At 43.8% G+C, this 25,227-nt stretch overlaps 1 protein-coding gene across 1 annotated transcript in view; it reads right to left on the bottom strand.

Moving 5' to 3' along the window:
- The window catches only part of atp8a2 (ATPase phospholipid transporting 8A2), a 709,260-nt gene that overhangs the window by 120,148 nt on the left and 563,885 nt on the right, over nucleotides 1–25,227 (bottom strand). The window lies entirely within an intron of this gene.

The following is a 25,227-nucleotide window of genomic DNA, read 5'->3' as shown; positions in this document are numbered from 1 at the left end:
TCCTGTGGAATCACATTCAGCATGCGTCATCATCACTTTCAGAGGAATGGGATAATAAACAGGAAACAGGAAGAGGGGAAAATGATATCTCAGTCATGCTACTCCTATGTTGGATACAACATTAGCCCTACACAGATTTTTTTAAAAATGAGAACGGCATCACCGTTCCACTGAAAATGGACGCTCACGTGATTATAATCATTCTTTGGAAGAGACTATAAACAAAGCCTCTGCCTGTTCAAGTTGACATAAGATATTCTGTAGGACTATGTGAGTTAGTGCCATGGAGTTCTCTCAATGTCATGGACAACATTAAGTTTCACTCAACCAACACCACCCAAAATATATTACCTCGTCATTTATCTCGTTGCTGTTTGTGGGTTCTTGCTATGCAATGATTGGCTGCCATGTTTGCCAACATAACAACAGTGACTATTCATTAAATGTAATTCATTGGTTTTGAAGAGCTCAAAATGTTCCAAGGATATGAAAAGCGTGATATAAATGCAAGGTTTTTCTTTCCCTTTAGATAGCACTATGTAAAGGCCGTGCAATAACAGAATTAAACAAAATGAAATAAATATGTCTACTACAAGCTTAAAAGATTGTTTCTTTGTGTGATTAAAACTGTAACACATTTTGGGTTCAATGTCATGAAGTGCTAAAGTTCTGCCTCATGAACTATCACCACAACCACATCGTAACACACTTTAAACATCTACTGCTGCACAGCACCAAGACTGAGTTTAGATTTTAGTTTAGTTTAGAGATACAGCACTGAAACAGGCCCTTCGGCCCACCGAGTCTGTGCCGACCATCAACCACCCATTTATACTAATCCTACACTAATCCCATATTCCTACCACATCCCCACCTGTCCCTATATTTCCCTACCACCTACCTATACTAGGGGCAATTTATAATGGCCAATTTACCTACCAACCTGCAAGTCTTTTGGCTTGTGGGAGGAAACCGGAGCACCCGGAGGAAACCCACGCAGACACAGGGAGAACTTGCAAACTCCACACAGGCAGCGACCAGAATTGAACCTGGGTCGCTGGAGCTGTGAGGCGGCGGTGCTAACCACTGCGCCACTGTGCCGCCCTTTTAGTTTGAGTTAGTTTGCATTGAAACAATTTTTAATGCCATTTACTTGGGACACTGTAAAGGAAAACTGCAATCAATCCTCCACAGGCTAGAAGATATAACAGTGAAACAAATAAACTTGCTATTCACACTTCAATCCTACGTATCTGTCTACTTATATAAAACCAATATGTGTGCACACATTTTCTTCATCACACTCAGATGCCAATTAAGTTACAGGTGAAAAAACTATTTTTTTAATAAGAAAGCTAATTATTATATTCTGGTTGCTTGTGACCAGTCAGAGTCTCAAAATTGCCAGCATCTTCTAATCCTCACTGTACAACAATTAAGCTCTGACCAGCCTTTAAGGTGTGGCAATGAAGGTACATAACAGCATTTTAACAGCATAACATTCTTCCCCTTGCAAAATATCACATCATCTCACTGACCATGAAGAATGTTACTGGAGATCTACTAGTATACATCTGTTTATAATCTATAATTCAATTATTCTATACTAAATATCTAGCATATAAGCACACTTCTTGGATAATGTTTACTTCTTCCAACATCACATTTCTGCCATCACTCTTTTCCAGTCACACTTTGCTGATTGGCTCAAAGTAAAACACCAATAAATCAGAAATGACGAGATAACATTGGTAGGAATCAAAAATGACAGACGAGGAGAAAGCCACCAATGAGAAACTAGTAAGGATTTCTGAAGGCATCCAATCTTGAATACAAATCTCAGTACATCCAACCACTAGAAGAAAGCTTTCAGGAAGCACTTTTCGCACAAAGACTGAGATCACTAGATTTTTATTCGGTAAGAGTACCAAGAGATATGGAGCAAAGATAGGGAAATGGTGTTGAGTTACAGATCAGTCAGAATCCAGGTACATAGCAATAGAAGTAGGCCATTCAGCCCCTCTTGAGCTGTTTCACCATTCAATTATATCATGGCTGATTAATATTTTGATTTTTTTTTCTTTTATTCATTCATGGGATGTGGGCATCGCTGGTCAGGCCAGCATTTATTGCCCACCCTTAACTGCCCTTAAGAAGGTGGTGGTGAGCTGCCTTCTTGAATCACTGCACTCCATGAGAGGTAGGTACACCCACAGTGCTGTTAGGAAGGGAGTTCCAGGATTTTGACCCAGCGACAGTGAAGGAACGACAATATAGTTCCAAGACAGGATGGTGTGTGAATTGGAAGGGAACTTGCAAGTGGTGGTGTTCCCATGCATTTGCTGCCCTTGTCCTTCTAGTCGGTAGAGGTCGCGGGTTTGGAAGGTGCCGTCTAAGGAGCCTTGGTGCGTTGCTGCAGTGCATCTTGTAGATGGTACACACTGCTGCCACTGTGTGTCGGTGGAGGAGGAAGTGAATGTTTGTGGATGGGGTACCAATCAAGCGGGCTGCTTTGTCCTGGATGGTGTGGAGCTTCTTGAGTGTTGGAGCTGCACCCATCCAAACAAGTGGAGAGTATTCCATCACACTCCTGACTTGTGCCTTGTAGATGGTGGACAGGCTTTGGGGAGTCAGGAGGTGAGTTACTCGCCGCAGGATTCCTAGCCTCTGACCTGCTCTTGTAGCCACGGTATTTATATGGCTACTCCAGTTCAGTTTCTGGTCAATGGTAGACCCGAAGATGTCGATAGTGGGGGATTCAGCGATGGTAATGCCATTGAATGTCAAGGGGAGATGGTTGGATTCTCTCTTGTTGGAGATGGTCATTGCCTGGCACTTGTGTGGCCTGAATGTTACTTGCCCCTCATCAGCCTAAGCCTGGATATTGTCCAAGTCTTGCTGCATTTCTACACGGACTGCTTCAGTATCTGAGGAGTCGCGAATGGTGCTGAACATTGTGCAATCATCAGCGAACATCCCCACTTCTGACCTTATGATTGAAGGAAGGTCATTGATGAAGTAGCTGAAGAACCTGGTTTCATCAGCCTCAATACCATCGCCTAGGAAAAATCTTAATCTCAGTTTTGAAATTTTCAATTGATCACCTTTTGTCTTGTGGGGGGGGGGGGGGGGGGGGGTGGGGAGGCATGCACAAAAGGGTTCCAGATTTCCACTACCTTTCGCGTGAAGAACTATTTCCTAACCACATCCCCCTGCAAACAAGGAATGGCCTAGTTCTAATTTTAAGGTTATGTGCCCTTCTTCTGGTCTCCCCATCGAAGGAAATAGTTTCTCTCTATCTAGCTTTTAAACTCCTTTAATCTAAGTAAATGGCAGAGCAGGGTCAGGGCTTACTCCTATTCCGAATGTTCCGAAGTTCCCAGAAACGTTTTTTTGGTCACCAATTTTTTCTCAGCATTTGAAATTATAATTGCATTTTTCGCAAAGATCTTCCATAAACTCCAAATGGCCCAAAATGCAGCCATCATTATATATTTGCCCATCATCCTTGTCCTTTCTGCACTTGATAGGCTTCATTCGATCTCTGCAGATTCCAGCAGCTTCCCACATCTTTTGGTCCAGCAATTCTGTTTTTTGTGCGTTTCCCACTTCATTCGCCTGACGATTAGTGGCAGAGCCCACTATCCAGTCCTCCTTCTATGATTACCTGTACTGCTCCTCTTTCGATCTTCAAAACCACCTCACAACTCATTTGTTGACCAAGATTCCAGTCACCCTCCTAATCTCTCTCTCAACACCTGTTCATTTACCTGTTTATTTTTTTCCTCTTCTTATGTTAAGTTCTTTGAGCTATTTTCTACGTTGAAGGTAACATATAAATGCAAGTTGTTCGCAGAAGGCAGATTGATGAATCTGAGCAAATATAGTAAGCATCATTTCCAAAGAATTTCCTTCGAATTTAGTCAGCCTGACTGGTATAATGTTTCTCTTCAGGCTTTTAGTTTCATCGGTTTCACTGTTTTACAAAACTACAAAATCTAAAGGATATTTTAAAAAGTTTTATAGGGGCAGTGTTTAAATTTTGTGGTTTAGAAAAATGAATTGTGCTCATGAGTGTCTGTATGACAGAGAGAAACAGACCCTCTCCAATCATTAAAGACTATTGAATAAATGTCATTTTTTCATTAAGGAATAATTTAATTTCAAAAGTAAACAAAAACTGCCCAGGTATTTTTTTTATTCTTTCATGGGATGTGGGCATCACTAGCAAGGCCAGCATTTGTTGCCATCCCTAAATCTAAATGATTCCTGAATTAAAAAACGTCAAATAACGTCAGTGTACATAACAGTATTTCACGTGTTTTTGAAAATGATTGGAATACAAACTGGACAATCAAGTTAACTGCAACAACTTGCATTTATGTGTAGAATCTCCCATCGGGAAGACGTTAGGAAAATAGGAGGAGTAGACCATTTAGCCCATCGGGTCTGCTCTGCCATTCCATACGATATGGCTGATCATCCACTTCAATGCCTTTTTCCCACACTAGCCCCATATTCCCTTATGTCATTTGCATTTATAAATCTGTCAATCTCTGCTTTAAACATACTCAATGACTGAGCTTCCACAGCCTCTGGGGTACGGAATTCCGAAGATTCACAACCCTCTGAGTGAAGAAATTTCTCCTCATCTCTGCCCTAAGTGGCTTCTACCTTAATTTTGAAATCGTGTCCCCTGGTTCTAGATGCCCCAACCAGGAAAAACATCTTATTTGCATCCACCCTGTCTATCCCTTTAAGTATTTTGTAGGTTTCGATGAGATCACCTCTCATTCTTCGGAACTCCAGAGAATACAGGCCCAGTTAGTTTCCCCACTCTCTCTCCATAGAACAGTCCCGCCATCCTGGAAACAAGTCTGGTGAACCTTTGTTGCAGCCCCTCTATGGCAATAATATCCTTCCTTAGGGATCAAAACTGCACACAGTACTCCAGGTGCGGTCCAACCAAGGTTCTATACAATTGAAGCAATTCGCTACTCCTGTACTCAAATTCTCTCGCGATAAAGGCCAACATACCATTAACCTTCCAAATTGCTTGCTGCACCTGCATGTTAGCTTTCAGTGACTTATTGACAAGGACATCTAGGTCCTTTTGTACATCTACACTTTCTAATCTCTTATAATTTAAGAAATACTCTGCACATCTATTCCTCCTCCCAAAGTGGATAACCTCATATTTTTCCACATTATATTCCATCTGCCATGTTCTTGTCCACTCACTAAGTCTGTCCAAATCCCCTTGCAGCCGCTTTGCATCTTCCTCACAACACACATTCCCACCTAGTTTTGTGTCATCCGCAAACTTGGAAATATTGCATTTGGTCCCCACATCCAAATCGTTGACATATAATGTGAACAGCTAGGGCCCAAGTACTGATCCTTGCGGTACCCCACTAGTCACAGCCTGCCAACGCAAGAATGACCCATATATTCCTACTCTCTGTTTTCTGTCCATTAACCAATCCTTAATCCATGCCAGTATATTACCTCCTACCCCCTGTGCTTTAATTTTGCTAACCAACCTCCTGTGGGGGAGTTTATTAAAAGTCTTCTGAAAATCCAAGTAGACTGCATCCACCAACTTCCCTTTATCAATTCTGTTAGTAACATCCTCAAAAAACTCCAAAAGGTTTGTCAAACATGACGTCCCATTCATAAATCCATGTTGACTATGCCCAATCAGATCATTAGTATCCAGGTGTTCATTTATCACATCCTTTAGAATAGATTCTAACATTTTCCTACTACTGATGTAAGGCTATCCTGTCTGTAGTTCCCTGTTTTCTCTCTCCTGCCCTTCTTCAAAAATGGGGTGACATTTGCTACCTTCCTACAGGAACAGTTCCAGAATCTATAGAATTTTGGAAGATGATCACCAATGCATCCAGTATCTCCACAGCTATCTCTTTCAACACTCAGATGTAGAATATCAGGTCCCGAGGACTTATCAACCTTCAGCCCCAATAATTTTTTTTTTTATTCATTCATGGGATGTGAACGTCGCTGGTCAGGCCAGCATTTATTGCCCATCCCAAATTGCCCTTGAGAAGGTGGTGGTGAGCTGCCTTCTTGAACCACTGCAGTCCATGTGGGCTAGGTACACCCACAGTGCTGTTAGGAAGGGAGTTCCAGGATTTTGACCCAGCGACTGTGGCGATATAGTTCCAAGTCAGGATGGTGTGCGACTTGGAGGGGAACTTGCAGGTGGTGGTGTTCTCATGCATTTGCTGCCCTTGTCCTTCTAGTCGGTAGAGGTCGCGGGTTTGGAAGGTGCTGTCTAAGAAGCCTTGGTGCATTGCTGCAGTGCATCTTGTAGATGGTACACACTGCTGCCACTGTGCGTCGGTGGTAAAGGGAGTGAATGTTTGTAGATGGGGTGCCAATCAAGCGGGCTGCTTTGTCCTGGATGGTGTGGAGCTTCTTGAGTGTTGGAGCTGCACCCATCCAAACAAGTGGAGAGTATTCCATCACACTCCTGACTTGTGCCTTGTAGATGGTGGACAGGCTTTGGGGAGTCAGGAGGTGAGTTACTCGCCGCAGGATTCCTAGCCCCCGACCTGCTCTTGTAGCCACGGTATTTATATGGCTACTCCAGTTCAGTTTCTGGTCAATGGTAGCCCCGCGGATGTTGATAGTGGGGGATTCAGCGATGGTAATGCCACTGAATGTCAAGGGGAGATGGTTGGATTCTCTCTTGCTGGAGATGGTCATTGCCTGGCACTTGTGTGGTGCGAACGTTACTTGCCACTTATCAACCCAAGCCTGGATATTGTCCAAGTCTTGCTGCATTTCTACATGGACTGCTTCAGTATCTGAGGAGTCACGAATGGTGCTGAATATTGTGCAATCATCAGGGAACATCCCCACTTCTGACCTTATGACTGAAGGAAGGTCATTGATGAAGCTGCTGAAGATGGTTGGGCCTAGGACACTACCCTGAGGAACTCCTGCAGTGATGTCCTGGAGCTCAGATAATTGACCTCCAACAAACACAACCATCTTCTTTTGCGCTAGGTATGACTCCAACCAGCGGAGGGTTTTCCCCCTGATTCCCATTGACCTCAGTTTTGCTAGGGCTCCTTGATGCCACACTTGGTCAAATGCTGCCTTGATGTCAAGAGCAGTCTCTCTCACCTCACTTCTTGAGTTCAACTCTTTTGTCCATGTTTGAACCAAGGCTGTAATCAGGTCTGGAGCTGAGTGGCCCTGGCGGAACCCAAACTGAGCGTCACTGAGCAGGTTATTGCTAAGCAAGTGCCGCCTGAAGGCACTATTGATGACAGCCTCCATCACTTTACTGATGATTGGGAGTAGGCTGATGGGGCGGTAATTGATCGGGTTGTACTTGTCCTGCTTTTTGTGTACAGGATATACCTGGGCAATTTTCCACATTGCAGGGTAGATGCCAATGTTTCTCCAATACAACTTTCTTACTGATACTAATTGTCTTCAATTCCTTATTCCCCCTAGTCCCTTGGAAGACAGACACAAAGTAATCATTTAGCTTCTCTGCCATTTCTCTATTCCCCATTATAAATTCTCCTGACTCTGCCTGTAATGGACCCACATTTGTCTTAGCCAAACGTTTCCTTATTACATACCTATAGAAGCTTTTACAGTCCATTTTAATGTTTTGTTAGCTTACATTCATATTCTATTCTCCCTTACTTTATCAGTTTCTTCATCTTCCTTTGCTGTATTCTAAAATCCTCTCAATCCTCAGGTTTACTACTATTTCTGGCAACTTTATAGGCCTTTCCTTTTAATCTTATACAATTCTTAACTTCCTTTGTTAGCCATGGTTGATTGACATTTTATTTTGGATTTTTGTGCCTTGAAGGAATGTATGGGTGCCCTAAACCAAGTAATAATTCCTTAAAAACTATCCATTGACTATGTAGTCATACCTTTTAACGTATTTTCCCAAGCCACCTCAGCCACTTTGCCCCTCATACCTTCATAATTTCCTTTGTTCAAATTTTATTATGTTTACTAGATTGATAACTGGAATAAGTGGGTTGTCTTATGAGGAAAGGTTGGACAGACTGGGTTTGTTTTCACTAGAGTTTAGAAGAGTGAGGGGAGACTTGATTGAAGTATATAAGATCCTGAACGGTCTTGACAAGGTGGATGTGGAAAGGATGTTTCCACTTGTAGGTGAGTCTAGAACTAAAGGGCACTGTTTTAAAATTAGTGGTCGCCCTTTTTGGGACGGAGATGAGGAGAAATTGTTTCTCTCAGAGGGTTGTGCGACTTTGGAATTCTCTCCCTCAGAAGGTGGTGAAGGCAGGGTCATTGAATATTTTTAAGGTGGAGGTAGATAGATTCTTGTTAGGCAAGGGAATCAAAGATTTTCGGGGCTAGATGGGAGCGAAGAATTCGAGACAGAAACAGATCAGCCATGATCTTATTGAATGGCGGAGCAGGCTCGAGGGGCCGAATGTGCGGAGCAGGCTCGAGCGGCCAAATGGCCTACTTCTGCTCATAATTCGTATGGTCGTATGATAACACCCTGGCTTCAGATTGAACTACCTCACTTTCAAACATAATGTAAAGTTCTGCATCATGGTCACTCATCCCTAAAGGTTCTTTTACAACAAGATTATTAATTAGTGCTTTGTCATTACATAAAACTAGATTGAAAATAGCCTATTCTCTAGTCGGTTCCTCAACATACTGCTCTAGAAAACCATCCCTAACACACTCTAGAAACCATCCTCCGCAGCATTAATGCTCATTAGGTTTACCAAGTCTATATGCAGATTGAAGTCACCCATGATTACTGTATTACCCATGCCACATGCTTCTCTAATCTCCTGATTAATACCATGCCCCACACTGCCACTACTGTTTGGTGGTTTATAAACAACTCCTACCAATATTTTCTGCTCCTTGCTGTTTCTCAGCTCCACCCAAATGGATTCCACATTTTGTCCTTCCAGTCTGAGATCCTCCCTTACTAATTCATTGATCCATCCCTTATCATCAGCGCAGCACCACCTCCTTCTCTTTTTGCCTCTCCTTCCTAAATGTAAAATTTCCTTGAATATTCAATTCCCAGTCTTGGTCACCCTATAGCCACTTCTCCATAATGGCAATTAGATCATACCCATTTACTTCTATTTGTGCCTTAAAATCATTCAGGTAGAGTGCCCTTAACCTTGTTTTTTTGACTTTATTCTGCATTCTAAGCCTAGTTGATACTCGTCGTTGTTGTGCCTACCTTCTAATTTTACTTGCTACTTTTATACTTCCCGGTACCAGCTTTACTTCCTTCCAATTTGAGCTACCCCTCAAGTTCCCATTCCCCTGACAAACTAGTTCAAACTCTCCTCAACCGCACTAGCAAATCTCCCTGTGAGAATATTAATCCCGGTCCTGTTAAGGTGCAACCCGGCCATCTTGTACAGTCCTCCCCTGCCCCAGAACCGGTCCCAATGCCTCCGAAATCTGATGCCCTCCCTCTACACCAATTCTCCACCCACGTGTTCAATTGATCAATCCTCCTATTCCTATGCTCACTAGCACATGGCACTGGAAGTAATCCTGAGATTACTGCTTTGGAGGTCCTGCTTTTTAATTTCCTTCCTAACTCCCTAAAATCTGCTTTCAGGACCTCATCCCTCTTCCTACCTATGTCATTGGTACCAATGTTGACCACGACCTTTGGCTGTTCCCCCTCCCCCAGAAGAATGTCCTGCAGCCGCTCCGTGACATCCTTGACCCTGACACCAGGGAGGCAACATATTATCCTGCAGTCACATTTATTGCCACAGAAATGCCTCTCTGATCCCCTGACTATCGATTCCTCCATCACTATTGCTCTTCCACTCTTCTTCTTCCCCTCCTGTGCAGCTGAGCCACCTATGATGCCACTGCCTTTGCTCTGGCTGGATTCCCCTGAGGAATCATCGCCCTCACCAGTATCCAAAATGGAAAACCTTGGTGATCTGGGTTTCATGGGATTTACATCGAGCACTGTTGCAGGCAACAGGGCTGTTTCAGAAGGTGTTTGTAAATGGCGGCATGGATGGAAACTCCACTATCTGCAACAGTACTGCCTTGCAGCATGGTTTTGCAAAACTGCAGACGTCCATTTCTTACCTTGGAAATATCCACTGCATTAAGTGCCCTGACTTATCTCTTCTCCACAATTATGCTTTCACCTGCAGTGTGTTCCATTTTCAGTGCAACTCATAACTTTCACTATTTCCGTTTGGGTTCCAGTGCTGCTAGTTCCTGTTGCATGTTGTTGCATTAGTCTTATTGCAGGGTGTTCTAGAGAAAGTCTCAGTCTTAGGTAAAGGTTAACTCCGAACTGTTTATTACTTACATTATACTACATACACACTGCTCAAGCCACCTAAGCTAGCATCCTCTGTGCTGCTTGTTTTTCTTCTCCAGCCTGTCTCATGTGACTGTTACATCATCGCTCTTACAGTGGGAGGGGTCTCTCTCACTGTATCCTTTATTAACCCTTTACATCCTTGTATTACATCTCCCCCAAGTCATTATCCAACATTTTTCCAAAAATATATACATTTATGACTTCTCTGCTATTCTCTCTCCCCGCAAGTCTCTGACTTTACAGATTCAGTCTCATCGGAGGTTTGACAACTCTCTCTGATCTGCTTGTAATCTGTCTGAGACGATCAGTAGTCTTCATAGTAAGTCTGGGTCGTTAACTTGGTTTTTCGTTTCTACAGGTTGTAGTATTTTGTTCCGTTTGGGTTTATTTATTTTCATCTGGATCTTGCAAGCTCGTAAGATGCTGAAAGCCCATCTTCACGGCAAACTGCGTAAAACATTCGCTTGCAAACTGTGGTCTGTTATCTTATAATATTTCATCCGGAATCCCATGCATCACAAAGATGTCCTGAAGGATTCTAATGACAACCTCAGTCGGCATAGAATGTAATCGTAGAACTTCTATCCACCTGGAAAAATAGTCAATAATGATGATATATGACTTCCCACCAAACATGAATAAATCCATGTCTAGCATTTGCCAAGGTCTAGTTGGAAATTGGGTAGTCAACAGCAGTTCATGCTGTTCTGGCCTCTGTATCATGCACGCCTGACAGTTGTTGATCATGGTCTCGATATCCTTAGATATCCCAGGCCACCAGACCAAATACTGTGCCCTCGCTCACTTGGTTATACCCAAATGACCTTGGTGTAAACGATCTAGGATATCGGATCTCTTTGAAGTAGGAATAACAATTCTGTCGTTGTAAATTATTAAGTCATCAATTATGGTAAAATATTTCCTATACCCATGGAACGTCTTTATTGCTCTCCCGCCTGGATTTTCTTGCGCCCACCCATATGTACAATATTGTCTTCGTCATTCTCCTGTGCTTGTTGTATTTCTTGCAACTTCTGTCTGCTTGCAGGCCAATTTTGTGCTGTGTGTTGTGAATATGATTACATGTTACATACTAAGTTCACGTCTTCCTGTGTTGGATGATCTACCAGTGCCCTCAATAATGCATCGGCTGATGATTGGAACGTCCCCTGGACGTATACTGTATCATATGTATACCTCATTAATCAGAGACAAAACTTTTGTATACGTGCAGGCATTTTTGCAATTTTCTTTTTGTCTAACAAGGATACCAATGGTTTATGGTCTGTCTTGATGATGACACGAAATCCTACAATGTCGTCTGAAAATTTTTCACATGCCCATGTGACAGCTAGAGCTTCTTTTTCTATCACTGCATTGCACGTCTCTGTTTCTGATAAAGCTCTTGACGCGTAGAATATCGGTGTACGGAAACCATCAGGCAGCTCCTGAAAAAGAACTGCGCCCAAGCCTTCTGAAGAGGCGTCTGCTCCTATCGTCATAGGTAGTTTAGGGTTGTAGTGTGCCAAGACATCGGGAGAAACCTCTTTAATTTTCTGGAACGCTTGTCCTTAGCGTGCATCCCAACACCACTTGCTGTTTTCTTAAAAATTGTCTTATCAGATCAGTTATTTGTGCGAAGTCAGGTAAAAACTTCACCAGTTGATTTACCGTACTGAGGAATCTCTGGAGTTGCTGAACTATAGTAGGGGTAGGAAATTTGGTAATGGCCCTTGTCCTCTGTGGTCCTGCCATTATTATAACATACTATTCTTCCCCATATCATTGGGCTGTATTGCGTCATAGTGTGATTTACGGCACAGAAGGAGGCCATTCGGCCTATCAAATCCATGCCGGCTCTCCATAGAGCAATCCAGTCAGTTCCATTCCCCTGCTCTAGCCCCTTAGCCCTGCAAGTTATTTCCTTCAGTTGTCCATCTAATTTTCTTTTACAATCATTGATTGGCTCTGCTTCCACCACCCTTGCAGGCAGAGTGTTCCAGGTCATTATCACTCGCTGCGTAAAAAAGTTGGTCTTCACATCCCCTCTACATCTCTTGCCTAAAATCTACAATCAGTGTCCCCTAGTCCTTGCATCATCAGCTAATGGGAACAACTGTTCTTTGTCTACCTTATCTAAACCTGTCATAATCTTGTACATCTCTATCAAATCTCCCCTCAATCTCCTTTGCTCCAAGAACAACCCCAACTCCTCCAACCTAACCTTGTAGCTAAAATCCATCATCTCTGGAACCATTCCAGTAAATCTCCTCTGCACCCTTTCAAGGACCTTCACATCTTTCCTAAAGTTTGGTGACAGAACTGGACACAATACTCCAGCTGTGACCCAACTAGACCTTTATAAAGGTTCAGCATAACATCCCTGCTTTTGCACTTAATACCTTTATTAATGAAGCCCAAGATCCCATATGATTTGCTGACCACTCTCTCAATGTGTCCTGCCACCTTTAAAGATCTATGCACATGCACCCCTCGGTCCCTCTGTCCCTGCACTCTTTAGAACTGTGCCATTAAGTGAATATGACCTTTCCCCATCCCTTGTGCCAAAATGCATCACCTCACACATCTCTGCATTAAATTCCATTTGCCACTTGCCTGCCCATTCTGCTAGCCTATCTATGGCCTGTTGCAGGTGGTTGGTATCGTCCTCACTGCTTGCCACTCCTCCAAGTTCAGTATCATTGGCAAATTTTGAAATGTTACTCTCTACTCCAATATCCAAATCATTTATAAAGATCAGGAAAAGTAGTGGTCCTAGGACTGACCCTTGAGGAACACCACTGACTACCATCCTCCAGGCTGAAAAATAACCATTTATCATGACTCATAGTTTTCTGTCCTTAAGTCAAATTTTTATCCAGATTGACACTGGCCTGCCTATTCAATGAGCCTCAATTTTGTTAACCAGACTTTTACGTTTACTGGCGTGCCTATACTATTCAATATCCAACTGTTCAATAGCATGTTGTTGCTATTACAGAGACTTGGTTGAGGGAAGGGCAGGATTGGCAGCTAAATGTTCCAGGCTTTAGAAGCTTCAGGCGGGATAGAGGGGGATGTAAAAGGGGTGGGGGAGTTGCATTACTGGTTAAGGAGAATATCACAGCTGTACTGCAGGAGGACACCTCAGAGAGGTCATGCAGCGAGGTAATATGGGTGGAGCTCAGAAATAGGAAGGGTGCAGTCACGATGTTGGGAGTTTACTACAGGCCTCCCAACAGCCAGCGGGAGGTAGAGGAGCAGATATGTAGACAGATTTTGGAAAGATGTAAAGGTAACAGGGTTGTAGTGGTGGGTGATTTTAACTTCCCCAATATTGACTAGGACTCACTTAGTGCTAGGGGCTTAGATGGGGCAGAATTTGTGAGGAGCATCCAGGAGGGCTTCTTGAAACAGTATGTAGATAGCCCAACTATGGATGGGGCCATTCTGGACCTGGTATTGGGGAATGAGCCCGGCCAGGTGGTCGAAGTTTCAGTGGGGGAGCATTTCGGGAACAGTGACCATAATTCCATAAGTTTTAAGGTACTTGTGGATAAGGATAAGAGTAGTCCTCGGGTGAAGGTGCTAAATTGGGGGAGGGCTAATTATAACAATATTAGGCAGGAACTGAAGAATTTAGATTGGGGGCGGTTGTTTGAGGGTAAATCAACATCTGACATGTGGGAGTCTTTCAAACGTCAGCTGATTAGAATCCAGGACCAGCATGTTCCTGTGAGGAAGAAAGACAAGTTTGGCAAGTTTCGGGAAGCTTGGATAACACGGGATATTGTGAGCCTAGTCAAAAAGAAAAAGGAAGCATTTGTAAGGGCTGGAAGGCTAGGAACAGATGCAGCACTTCAGGAATATGAAGACAGTAGGAAGGAACTTAAGCAAGGAGTTAGGAGGGCTAAAAGGGGTCATGAAAAGTCATCGGCAAACAGGATTAAGGAAACTCCCAAGGCTTTTTATACATATATAAAGAGCAAGAGGGTAACCAGGGAAAGGGTTGGCCCACTCAAGGACAGAGAAGGGAATCTATGTGTGGAGCCAGAGGAAATGGGTGAGGTGCTAAATGAGTACTTTGCATCAGTATTCACCAAGGAGAAGGACTTGGTGGATGATGAGCCTAGGGAAGGGAGTGCAGATAGTCTCAGTCATCTCATTATCAAAAAGGAGGAGGTGTTGGGTGTCTTGCAAAGTATTAAGGTAGATAAGTCCCCAGGGCCTGATGGGATCTACCCTAGAATACTGAGGGAGGCAAGGGAAGAAATTGCTGGGGCCTTGACAGAAATCTTTGCATCCTCATTGGCTACAGGTGAGGTCCCAGAGGACTGGAGAATAGCCAATGTTGTTCCTTTGTTTAAGAAGGGTGGTAAGGATAATCCAGGAAATTATAGGCTGGTGAGCCTTACGTCAGTGGTAGGGAAACTATTAGAGAGGATTCTTCGGGACAGGATTTACTCCCACTTGGAAACAAACAAACTTATTAGCGAGAGACAGCATGGTTTTGTGAAGGGGAGGTCGTGTCTTACTAATTTGATTGAGTTTTTTGAGGAAGTGACGAAGATGATTGATGAGGGAAGAGCGGTGGATGTTGTCTATATGGACTTTAGTAAAGTCTTTGACAAAGTCCCGCATGGCAGACTGGTGCAAAAGGTGAAGTCACACGGGATCAGAGGTGAGCTGGCAAGATGGATACAGAACTGGCTCGGTCACAGAAGACAGACGGTAACAGTGGATGGGTGTTTTTCTGAATGGAGGGATGTGACTAGTGGTGTTCCACAGGGATCAGTGCTGGGACCTTTGCTGTTTGTAGTATATATAAATGATTTGGAGGAAAATGTAGCTGGTCTGATTAGTAAGTTTGCGGACGACACAAAGGTTGGTGGAGTTGCGGACAGTGATGAGGATTGTCAGAGGATACAGCAGGATATAGATCGGTTGGAGACTTGGGCGGAGAAATGGCAGATGGAGTTTAATCCGGACAAATGTGAGGTAATGCATTTTGGAAGGTCTAATGCAGGTGGGAGGTATACAGTAAATGGCAGAACCCTTAGGAGTATTGACAGGCAGAGAGATCTGGGCGTACAGGTCCACGGGTCACTGAAAGTGGCAACGCAAGTGGATAAGGTAGTCAAGAAGGCATACGGCATGCTTGCCTTCATCGGTCGGGGCATAGAGTATAAAAATTGGCAAGTCATGTTGCAGCTGTACAGAACCTTCGTTAGGCCACACTTAGAATATTGCGTGCAATTCTGGTCGCCACACTACCAGAAGGACGTGGAGGCTTTGGAGAGGGTACAGAGGAGGTTTACCAGGATGTTGCCTGGTCTGGAGGGCATTAGCTATGAGGAGAGGTTGGAAAAACTCGGATTGTTTTCACTGGAACGACGGAGGTGGAGGGGTTACATGATAGAGGTTTACAAAGTTATGAGCGGCATGGACAGAGTGGATAGTTAGAAGCTTTTTCCCAGGGTGGAAGAGTCAGTTACTAGGGGACATAGGTTTAAGGTGCGAGGGGCAAAGTTTAGAGGGGATGTGCGAGGCAAGTTTTTTTACACAGAGGGTGGTGAGTGCCTGGAACTTGCTGCCAGGGGAGGTGGTGGAAGCAGATACGATAGCGACGTTTAGGAATAGGAAGGCAATAGAGGGATATGGGCCCCGGAAGTGCAGAAGGTGTTAGTTTAGGCAGGCATCAAGATCGGTGCAGGCTTGGAGGGCCGAATGGCCTGTTCCTGTGCTGTACTGTTCTTTGTTCATAACCCAGGGGTCTAACAACAGTACCCTCTGGTGATAAGAACTGGATAGTCAGATCATTTGAACATGCCGACATAGAATGGCCAGCACATAAACTAGCCACTTGTCCCAACTGTTTTGTGCTGGTATTTATGCGTCACACGAACCTCCTCCCCCTTTACTTCATCTAACCCCATCAACATTTCCTGCTCTTCCTTTCTCCCTCATCTGCTTATCTTGTTTCCCCTCCAAATATTATGTGGTACTTTGTCAAACGCTTACTTAAAATCCATATCGACAACATCCATTGCATTCCCTTCATTAATCTTCTCTGTTACTTCATCAAAAATTCAATTAGATTAGTCAAGCATGATCTGCCATTAACAAATCCATGTTGGCTATCCTTAATTAGCTCAAACCTTTACAAGTGCCTGTTGATGTTTTCCCTGTTTATTATTTCTAAAACCTTACCCATCACTGATGTTAAACTGTAGTTACTGGGACTGCCTTTACATCCTTTCTTGAATAAGGGTGTCACATTTGTCACTCTGCAATTCTCTGGCACCTCCCCCGTATCCACGGAAGACTGGAAGATTGTGGTAAGTTCTTCTGCTATCTCCACCCCCACTTCCTTTAATAACCTTGGACGCAAGCCATCTGGACCAGGTGAATTATCCAATCTAAGCATAGGAAGCCTTTCCAGTACCTCGTGCCTATCAATTTTCACCCCATCCATTACCTCTACCATCTTTGCTTCTAATGATATTTTGTCAGCATCCTCTTCCTTAGTAAACACCGATACAAAGTATTCATTAAGTATTCTTCTCTTGCCTTGTGTCCCTAATAGGCCCCATGCTGCCTCTTACTATTTACATGCCGGTAGAAGATTTTTGGATTGCCATTTATGTTGACCGCCTTTCTATTCTCATATTCTCTTTTTGCCAGTCTTATTTTCCTTTTCACTCAACTTATTGTATTTGACCTGGTTCTCACTTGAAGAATTCACCTGACATGCATCATACATCCTCTTATTTTTTGTTTCATCATATTCTCTATCTCCATCGTCATCCAAGACACCCTGGTTTTGGTTCCTCTACATTTTGCCCTTGTTGGAATGTACCTAGGCTGTACCTGAAGCATCTCCTCCTTAAAGATCACCCACTGTTCCGTTACAGCTTTCATGTCAGTCTTCGGTTCCATTTTACCCTGGCTAGATCCTGTCTCATCCCACAAGTTGGCCCTCTTCCAATTCAGAAGTTCTACTTTAGATTGTTCCTTGTTCTTCCCAATTACTAATCTAAACCTTATGATGCAATGATCACTCTTACCCAAGTGTTCCCCCACAGACACTTGGTCTACTTGACCCACCTCATTCCCCAGAAATAGATCCAGCAATGCCTTCTTCCTCGTTGGACCAAGAAGATACTGATCAAGGAAGCTCTCCCGAACACACTTCAGAAATTCCTCCTCCTCCTCACCTTTTACTCTAATACTAGCCAACCAATATTTGGGTAATTAAAGTCCCCCAATACCACCAATCTACAGTTATTGCACATCTCTGTGATTTCCCTGCAGATTTGCTCCTCTATTTCTTCCTCACTATTTGGAGGCCTATAGAATACCCCCGGAAGGTGATGATCCCCTTTTTGCTTCTCAACTCTAACCAAATGAATTCTGTCCTTGCCCCCTCAAGCACATCCACTCTTTCCTACATCACAATGTCTTCCCTCATCAGTAGTACCACCCCATCTCCCTTTCTTCCTCCTCTATCTTTTCTGAACACTTTGTATTCTTGAATGTTAAGCGCCCAGTTCTCACCATTTTCAAGTCACATTTCCGTTATTGTCACTACATCATATTCCCACACGGCTACTTATGCTTGTAGTTCAGCAACCATATTCACAACACTTTGTGCTTACAGGACAGGAATACTGCCTGTGTATTCCTTCTTAGTCCGCTCCTTAAGGGCGGACATATGGATGAAAATGGAATAGTGTAGGTCAGATGGTTTCACAGGTCGGCGCAACATCGAGGGCCGAAGGGCCTGTACTGCGCTGTAATGTTCTAATTCTAATTCCTATTTAATTTGGTAATACTCCGTTCTCTAGTACTATCCAACACTCTCATTTTGTGCGCCTAGTTCCTTTTCTCCTGCTGGTATATGCTGATGCCCATCCCCCTGTTAATTTAGTTTAAAACCCTTCCTAACCACACTAGTGAACCTCCCCGTGAGGACATTGGTCTCAGTCCTGTTGAGGTGCAACCCATCCCTTTTTAATAGGTGCCTTCTGCCCCAAAACTGGTCCCATTGCCCCAAGAATCTGCACCAGGCCTCAAGCTACACTCTGATTCTCCCTATCCCTATTCTACTCCCCCTAGCACATGGCACTGGCAATAATCCAGCGATTACTACCTTCGAGGTCCTACTTTTTAACTTCCTCACTAGCTCCTGAAAATCTGACCATAGGACCTCAATACCTGCCGTCTCTATGTCGTGTGTACCACAATGTCTGGCTCACTCCTTTCCCCCTGCAGACCCTCTCCATGATGCCCTCTACCCTGGCACCAGGGAGGCAACACAGCATGCGGGACTCATGATGCCAGTGACAGAAACGCCTGTCTGTCCCCCTAACTATGGAACCTCCTATAACTACTGCATTTCTACTGTTTGCTGTTCCCTTCTATGCAGTTCCTTGCCCATTGATATATAGCATCAAATTGAAAGAAAAGGTGTACAATACTGCAAAGTAGGCCAGAAGATTGGGAACATTTTTAGAGTATGAGAGTAAGCTAGCAAGAAATATAAAAACAGACAGTAAAAGCTTCGACAAATATCTAAAAAGGAAAAGAGTAGCTAAATTAAATGTTGGTCCTTTAGAAGATGAGACTGGGGAATTAATAAGGGGAACCACTGAAATGGCAGACTCTTTGAAAAAGTATTTTGTATTTGTCTTCACAGTAGAAGGCACAAAAAGCATCCCAAGAATAGCAGAAAATCAGGAGCCAAAAAAGGAGGGAGGATCTTGAAACAATCACTATTACTAGAGAAAAAGTATTAGGAAAACTAATGGGACGGAAGGTTGACAAGTATCCTGGACCTGATGGCCTGCATCCCAGAGTCTTAAAAGAAGTGGTTGCAGAGATAGTGGATGCATTGGTTGTAATCTTCCATAATTCCCTAGATTCTGGAAAGGCCCCAGTGGATTGGAAAGCTGCGAATGTAACACTGCGAATGGGGGGGTGGGGTGGGGTGGGGTGGGGTGGGGGATGTTGACAGAAAGCAGGAAACCATAGGCCAGCTAGTCTATCATCTGTCATTGGGAAAATGCTAGAATCCATTATTAACCAAGTAGTAGCAGGACATTTAGAAAATCATAATGCAACCAGGCAAAGTCAACACGGTTATATGAAAGGGAAATTGTGTTTGCCAAATTTATTAGAGTTCTTTGAGGATGTAACAAGCAGGATGGATGAAGGAGAACCACTAGATGTAGTGTATTTGGATTTCCAAAAGGCATTCGATAAGGTGGCACATAAAGGTTACTGCACAAGATAAAAGCTCATGGTGTTGGGATAATAATATTAGCATAAATCGAGGATTGGTTAACTAACAGAAATCAGAGAGTTGGGATAAATAAGGCATCTTCAGGTTGGCAAACTATAACCAGTGGAGTGTCGCAGGATCAATGCTGGAGACTCAACTATTTACAATCTATATTAATGACTTGGATGAAGGGACCATTGTAGCCAAATTTGCAGATGATACAAAGTCAGGGAGTCATAGAGTTATACAGCAAAGAAACAGGCCCTTCAGCTCATCGCGTCTGTGCCAGCCATCAAACACCTAACTATTCCAATTCCATTTTCCAGCCTTGGCCCGTAGCCTTGTATGCTATGGCGTTTCAAGTGCTCATCTAAATACTTCTTAGATGTTGTGAGGGTTTCTGCCTCTACCACCTCCTCTGGCGTTCCAGATTCCAACCACCCTCTGGGTGAAAACATCTTTCTTCAAATCACCTCTAAACCTCCTACCCCTTACCTTAAATCTATGCCCCCTGGTTATTGACCCCTCCGCTAAGGGAAAACGTTTCTTCCTATCTAACCTATCAACGCCCCTTTTAATTTTGTATACCTCAATCATGTCCCTCCTCAGCCTTCTCTGCCCTAAGGAAAACAACCCTAGCCTTTTCAGTCTCTCTTCATAGCTGAAATGCTCCAGCCTAGGCAACGTCCTGGTGAATCTCCTCTACACCACTAGATGTAGTGTATTTGGATTTACCCTCTCCAGTGCAATCACATCCTTCCTATAGTGTAGTGACCAAAATTGTACACAGTACTCCAGCTGTGGCCTAACTAGCATTTTATACAGCTCAATCATAACCTCCCTGCTCTTATATTCTATGCCTCAGCTAATAAAGGCAAGTATCCCATATGCCTTCCTAACCACCTTATCTACCTGTGCTACTGCCTTCAGTGATCTATGGACAAGTACACCAAGGTCCCTCTGACCCTCTGTACTTCCTAGGGTCCTACCAACCACTGTATATTCCCTTGCCTTGTTAGTCCTCCCAAAATGCATCACCTCACACTTCTCAGGATTAAATTCCATTCCTATCTTACTAGCCCATCTATATTGTCCTGTAATCCAAAGCTTTCCTCCTCACTATTTATGACACCACCAATTTTCGTGTCATCTGCGAACTTACTGATCATATCTCCTATATTCACGTCTAAATCATTAATGTACACTACAAACAGTAAGGGTCCCAGCACCGATCCCTGCGGTACACCACTGGTCACAGGCTTCCACTCGCAAAAACAACTCTCAACCATTACCCTCTGCCTCTTGCCACTAAGCCAATTTTGGATCTAGATTGCCAAATTGCCCTGGATCCCATGGGCTCTTGCCTTCTTAACCAATCTCCCATGCAGGACCTTATCAAAAGCCTTACTGAAGTCCATGTAGACTACATCAACTGCTTTACCCTCATCTACACATCTCATCACCACCTCGAAAAATTCAATCAAGTTAGTTAGACATGATCTCCCCTGACAAAGCCATGCTGACTATCCCTGATTAATCCCTGCCTCACCAAGGGGAGATTAATCCTGTCCCTCAGAATTTTTTCCAATTGTTTCCCAACCACTGATGTTAGACTCACAATTACCTGGTTTATCCCTGCTACCCTTCTTAAATAATGGTATCACATTCGCTGTCCTCCAATCCTCTGGTATCTCTCCTATGGCTAGAGAGGATTTGAAAATTTGTGTCAGAGCCCCTGCAATCTCCTCCCTTGCCTCACATGACAGCCTGGGATACATCTCATCTGGGCCTTGGGGGTTTAGCCACTTTTAAGCCCACTAAAACAGCTAATACTTCCTCCCTTTCAACGCTAATATATTCAAGTATATCACAATCCCCTCCCTGATCTCTACACCTACATCGTCCTTCTCCATAGTGAACACAGATGAAAAGTAATCATTTAAAACCTCACCTATGTCCTCCGGCTCTACACACAGATTGCCACTATGGGCCCTACTCTTTCCCTCGTTAGCCTCTTGCCCTTAATATACGTATAAAATGCCTTAGGATTTTCCTTTATCTTGCCTGCCAGTGTTTTTTCATGTCCCCTCTTCGCTCTCCTAATTACTTTTTTAGTACCCCCCTACACTTTCTATACTCCACTAGTGCCTCCGCTGTTTTCAGTGCTCCGAATCTGCCATAAGCCTTCTTTTATTTCCTGATCCAATCCTCTATATCCCTTGACATCCAGGGTTCCCTGGACTTGTTGGTCCTACCCTTCACCTTAATGGGTACATTTTGGCTCTGAACTCTCACTAGTTCCTCTTTGAATGACTTCCACTGGTCTGATGTAGACTTTCCTACAAGTAGCTGCTCCCAGTCCACTTTAACCAGATCCTATTTTATCATCTTAAAATTGGCCTTGCCCCAATTCAGTACCTTTATTTCAGGTCCATCTTTGTCCTTTTCCATAACCACCTTAAATCTTACTGAGTTATGGTCACCATTCCTGAAATGCTCCCCCACTGACACTTCTACCACTTGTCTGGCTTCATTCCGTAGGATTAGGTCCAGTACTGCCCCTTCTCTTGTAGGATTTTCTATGTACTGGCTCAAAAAGCTCTCCTGTATGTATTTTAATAATTCCGCCCCCTTTAAGCCTTTTGCACTAAGTAGAAAAGCAAGTTGTGTGGAGGACACAAGGTGGCTGCAAAGAGATAAAGATAGGTTAAGCGAGTGGGCAAAAATTTGGCAGATGGAGTACAATGTGGGAAAATGTGAGGTTGTCCACTTTGGCAGGAAGAATAGAAAAGCAGATTATTTAAATGGAGAGAGACTGCAGAATGCTGCAGTACAGAGGGATCTGGGTGTCCTTGTACATGAATCACAAAAAGTTAGTATGCAGGTACAGCAGGTAATTTTGAAGGCAAATCAAATGTTGGCATTTATTGCAAGGGGGATGGAGTATAAAAGTAGGGAAGTCTTGCTCCAACTGTACAGGGTATTGGTGAGACTGCACCTAGAGTACTGCGTACAGTTTTGGCCTCCTTATTTAAGGAGGGATATACTTGCATTGGAAGCACTTCAGAGAAGGTTCATTAGGCTGATTCCTAGGGTGAAGGCGTTGTCTTATGAGGAAAGGTTGAGCCGTTTGGGTCCAGACGCATTGGAGTTTAGAAGAATGAGAGGTAATTTATTGAAATATAAAAGATTCTGAGAGGGCTAGACCAGGTAGATGCTGAGAGGATGTTTTCCCCTCAAAGGAAATCTAGAACTAGGGGCACAGTTTCAAATTAAGATGGAGATGAGGAGGAATTTCTTCTCTCAGAGAGCTGTTAAACTTTGAAATTCTCTACCTCAAACAGCAGTGGAGGCTGGATCGTTGAATATATTCAAGGCTGAATCAGACAGATTTTTGATCTACAAGGGAGTTGAGGGTTACGGGGAGCATGCAGGAAAGTGCAGTTCAGGCCACAATCAGATCAGCCATGATCTTATTGAATGGTGAAGCAGGCTTGAGGGGCTGAATGGCCTAATCCTGCTCCTATTTCTTATGTTATGTTCTTATGGTCAGGACTGCACTTGTTCGAGATGTCGGCCCTCCCAACAGCCTCCAAAGCTGAGAGCCGGTTTTAGAGAGGCACACACCCTGAAGACTCCTATACCTCCTGCCTCTTTCTAGTCTTCTGGATGGCCACCCACCTACTATCCTGAACTCTCTCTGCCTGTGGGGTAACCACCTCCTGGAACGTACGATACAGGAAACTCTTCCGCTCCCTGATGCGTCGCAGCAACTGCAACTGCCCCTCAAGCTTGCAAATCCTGAGCTTGAGCTGAAGCAACTGGAGACACTTCCTATACACCTGATCCCCCAGGACACATGAAGTGTCCTGAAGTTCCCACATGATGCAGGAATTGTCAGCAACAGGTGTCAGATGCCGAATCATGATCTTAAAAAAAACTCTACTTCCTCTTTTAGAATCTAGTTGGTAACTTGTTTGAACTATTAATTTTAATTAATGCCTCTAGAACTGCTCTGTGCTACTACTATTATTAATTCATTGACTGTTAGAGTCACCCTGATTGAGGTTTTTAATTTTCCAGCTCCTAATTTACAAGAATGCCCTAGTTTAGAGAGAGAAATACTCACCAACCAATCACTCAGCTGATGTCACACTTCTTTCCCACAAATGTGGTGAGTCTGCTCTGAACTTACCCAGCGACGCAGGAAGAGATCCTTAAGTAGCAATTAATTGGCCAATTAAGGGCTTCAATTGGCTTAGGGCGAGCTGGCTGCTAGACAGCTCCCCTACTGCTGGTAAAATGGCAGCAGGGGTGGGTAGGTGACAGGAATGGCACCCCCGCCTCCCACAAGATTTTACGCCCCCATCCGCCTCCCAACCTGCTCCTGGGGTGGAGGGCGTAAAATTCCGGCCAATGAGTGTGAGGTGTTTATTGACTACCAAGACAGGCTCACAAATTACTTGCTGTCTGACCTGCTCAGTATTTCCAGTATTTTCTGTTTCTACAACAAACTACTTATTGGTTAGAGCCTTTTAGGAAAATGTAACACTTTTCCAAATCTCTTCAATGGAAAAATGGTCACATGCATTCATGTAGCCTGATGAAACCTTCCCCAAAATATTTGCAAAAATATCCCTAGACACATAACTTTGGTGAAACCAAATAGCCAAACATGTTGTGTGTGAGTGGCCATGAGGAAGAACGCCTAGAAATCCTGAGAACGAAGGCCATAGTAGGTGCTGGAGATGGGAAAAGATAAGTCAATGTCAGGATGATGAAAAGTCTCCTCACCATGCTAAAGACATGTCCCAAAGCAGTACCAAGTGGTGCAGTCTGCAGCAGTTCTATCTCAGTATTTGGCAGCTATGTGGCAAGGGGGACCTCAATCTAAAGGGACTCGTTTCTACACCCAGGAACCAGTCATTTCTCATACTTCTGCTACTGAACTAAGACTGAGAAGAGGGAGAAGGCTGGTGATAATACCTACTTCAATGGAAAGGAAGATTGAACGGGTTGTATAATGGGTGGCTGATCCAATATGGTTTTACTTCTCTCTGGGCTCAAGGGCTCTGTCGAATAGTACGTTTCCAATTATACTGGTCCTTGCATCCCAGCGAGACGGACAGGTTGTGGCTCTGCTCACAGCTTGTCTTTCGAACAAGACTGTCCCAGCTAAAACCTGCATGAGGTGAGTCAGCTACGCTGATCTGGATGAACCTCAATAAAAACATGTGTTTTAAGTCTTCAATGGCAGAACTGGCGGATGAATGAGGCGCGCGTGTATGCCGCTGTTAAGGCGGATGAAGACTGCAGTGAGATTGACACTGTTCAGTTGTCATGGCTTGCCATGCCATTGGGTAAAGATTGCCAACCCATCAAGATTGTGTACTTGTCGACCGTGCACCGACTTCCTCATGTTAAATTTTTTTTTTTATTCGTTCATGGGATATGCGGATTGCTGACTAGGCCAGCATTTACTGCCCATCCCTAATTGTCCTTGTGAAGGGCAAAAATCACACACAGTCCTCTGCCAGGGACACCGAAAAGCCCTGTGGCGATGGATAAGTGGCGT

This window comes from Heterodontus francisci, chromosome 6 (assembly GCF_036365525.1).
Source record: "Heterodontus francisci isolate sHetFra1 chromosome 6, sHetFra1.hap1, whole genome shotgun sequence".
Taxonomy (NCBI): Eukaryota; Metazoa; Chordata; class Chondrichthyes; order Heterodontiformes; family Heterodontidae; genus Heterodontus; species Heterodontus francisci.
This window is presented reverse-complemented; position numbering and strand designations above follow the sequence as displayed.